Raw genomic sequence first — 3,652 nt, forward strand, 5'->3', positions numbered from 1 at the left:
TAGGTACTGTCAGGACCTCATACTCTGCTTCTGACTGGCTAGTAGTCCTTACCTAGGTACTGTCAGGGCCCTCATACTAGTAGTCCTTACCTAGGTACTGTCAGGGCCCTCATACTCTGCTTCTGACTGGCTAGTAGTCCTTACCTAAAGTCAATGACCAGCATTCTCACGCAGGTGTTGCTACTGTCAAGGTGGTTCAGGGGAGAGTGAAGTGCCGTGGCATCCTCTGCGCTCCTGTTATGACGCTAGGCGAATTGGACTGGGTCCAAGGGAAGGTGGGGAGCAGGTCTTGAGATGTGCCAGAACCAGTCTCTCGAAGCACTTCATAATGATGGGGGTGAGTTCTTTGGGGGGGAATAAAAATAAACAGATGGCGAGGACATCTACAATATTTCTCTTTGATGGAGTGATGGCAGCTGTAATAAAACATGGTGGTTGACTATTCCACATGGTATAATCATCACTCAGCGTTGTGACAAGTAGACCCAGAGAATCCTGAATGTGTAATGTTGGTATTCAGGGTAGAAAACAAGATGTTTCTCTTGATTAAAGGAATGGGAAACAAGAGTATAGGAGGCAAAAAAAGAGAGAAGAGCATGCATTTTCCTCCAGATATAAAAACAAACAAACATTATGCTTCATGTAAGAGCATCTCAGTGATGTTCCCATATGCGGTCTGGGTCTGCCGTGCTGGCCTCGGTCTGAGTGGAACAAGTGCGACGAGGCTTGATTTCAAGCCTTGGGGTTTTTTCGGGGTCTTGGGACCACTCACTTACTCTCCCTCAGGCAGGCTGCAATCGCACCCCTGGGCCTGTGGATGACCCTGATCCACACACACACACACACACACAAACACACACACACACACACACTTTCATACACACTCAGTGGAAAAGGGTCAGGCTTGGCAGAGGAATCCCACCGTTTTAGAGTGGGAGCCCATTAAATGTGCATGAGTGTGTCTGTCTAGGAATCAAGACAACCGCTCTGCTGCTCAGCTGATAGCTCTGTGTGTGTGTGTGTGTGTGTGTGTGTGTGTGTGTGTTTGTGTGTGTGTGTGTGTGTGTGTGTGTTCATTCATGCACAGTGTTATTAGGGCATCCTGTGGCGTGCACCGCTCACTTTCTGCCGGGCACATTGAGGAGCTGTAGACGGTGTGAATGGACTCTGAAGGTTTTGCAGCTTGGTCTCCATCTTTCAGGTTCTTCATGTTCATCTTTGACCTGACCTTTGACCCTGGATTACGTAGTGAACCGCCCTGCAAACACACAATCTTTGCATCTTTAAATAATGTCCAAATCCAGAAAAATGAATGACACAACCAGGATAGGGGCAGAGATGGAGGTGAGGGGTTAACACACTGGAGTTTTATGCCACGGATCCATCTTCTTCTTCTTCTTCTTCTTCTTCTTCTTCTTCTTCGGCTACGGGAGCTTTCTTCTGGCTCAGAACTCAAATTCCAACATTTTGAATTTCCAATAAAATACGACTCAAACACCAGAAATATGAGGAAAGATGAAGGAGGATGCAGAGGAAAAAAATATGGGATTAAGAGAAATTAGAAGTAGTTCGCACACTGAATACTGCCAGAGCAAATGTCTTTATAGGACATTAACCCCCGACTTTGTCTTAAAAGTCAGATTAAGCATCAGCACTTATAATCATCTATTTATACTTATATACTCACTATGTCAGCATCCCCAAAAAAGTCTGAATTAACAAAATTATGTAAATTAAAGTCTCACTTAATGAACACATTTCAGAATTGAAATTTTAAAATTAACTGAGATCTTCAAAAACATTAAATATATAAAATAAATAATATAAATTAAAAAAAATACATTGGGTTCATTAATTAAAGCATAAAAATAGCCTACTAATGGAACATATTTCTAAAATGTCGTTTTAATTTAGACAGATTTCTAAAAATCAAATAAAAAAATGTAGTTAATATTATGAAAAGATTTAAAAAAAATGCAATTTTGTTTTTTAGGATTGATTTATTATGTATGCACTTTGAATATGTTAAATAGAATGATGCTAAGAATGATAAAATGTGGTGCATGAGGATTTAATGTCACATCACCTGAACTGGCTGGTAGCCTTCTTCTTCGTGTGTTCATATGAGCAACAAAAACAACAACAACAAAACTGCTCTGATCAAGTTTAGGCGTCTACTCATTTTTCTAACTCTCGTCACGTCATTTTAAACCCACGAAGACACAAAATAGACAAATGAAAATATTTAAAACTCACTCTCTGTTGGTCTCACCCGGACATGTGGTGCGGTCCTCGCGGTCCTCGCGGTCCTCGTTGTCCTCGCGATCCCCCGCGCTCGGTGCTGAACGCGGCGGTGTGATGGCGATGGTCTCCGCCGAGCAGAGAGAGAGCTCTGCGGGACACTGGTGCTGCGGCCGCCGGGGGCCCGCGGTCCCTCCTCCGGCCGGCAGGCGGCGCTGCTCGCACACAAACCCCGCGAGGCTCGGAGGCCACAGAGGGGTGGACCTGATGTGGTCCTGACCAGTAGGTGTGGACCTGATGTGGTCCTGACCAGCAGGTGTGGACCTGATTCGGACCTGAACAGCAGGTGTGGACCTGATGTGGACCTGATGTGGTCCTGACCAGCAGGTGTGGACCTGATGTGGTCCTGACCAGCAGGTGTGGACCTGATTCGGACCTGAACAGCAGGTGTGGACCTGATGTGGACCTGATGTGGTCCTGAACAGCAGGTGTGGACCTGATGTGGACCTGACCAGCAGGTGTGGACCTGATGTGGACCTGACCAGCAGGTGTGGACCTGATGTGGACCTGATGTGGACCTGACCAGCAGGTGCGGACCTGATTCGGACCTGACCAGCAGGTCCACATCATCACAACAGTCTCACAGCACAGATTTTTTTTTTTAAATAACATAAAATAAAATAAAATAAAAAATAGAAATAGAAATAGAAAATTAAAAAAATTATACAAAAAATGATAAAAAAAAAAACAATATATACATTTGTAAAAAATAAAATAGAAAAATAACATAAATTAATAACGAAAAATTAAGTCAAAATTAAAAAAAAAAATGTTTAGATACATATTGTATATATATGTATATATACACACCACAAATGTAGATACACACACACACACACACACTACAAAAACTAGAATAGGTCTGTAATACATATGTGTGTATAGGCCTACAGCTATCTGGGAGCCCTGATAGATCCCAGTCTATCATGGACTCCTCACATTTATTCATTCTCTCTTTTCTAACGCAGTGATGGAGAGTGTGATCCTGCACCACAGCACCGCCTGGCTGAGCATCCCATCTGCTAAACCTAAAACTAAACAACACCATCACGTATCAAGGTATCAAGGTCTGCTCTGAGATCATTGGTCAACCTGTTGCACACTGCTTTCAACCAGTCCACCAGCAGAGCGTGCTCCGGCTGGCGAACTGCACCCCCTCTGACTCCACGCGTGTTTTAACCCTGAATCCCAAGTCCTGCCTCCTGGCAGGCGACTTAGAGTCCCGTGTTTCAACACAACACGTGTGTATTTGTCGACCTCTGTGTGTATTTTTATTTTTATTCTTTCTTTTGAGTGAAGCTGCTGAGGAACACGCAAAATTAATTCAGGTGTGAACTTAAAATAAAGTTGT

The sequence above is a fragment of the Etheostoma cragini genome, chromosome 9, assembly GCF_013103735.1.
Source record: "Etheostoma cragini isolate CJK2018 chromosome 9, CSU_Ecrag_1.0, whole genome shotgun sequence".
NCBI classification, from domain to species: Eukaryota; Metazoa; Chordata; class Actinopteri; order Perciformes; family Percidae; genus Etheostoma; species Etheostoma cragini.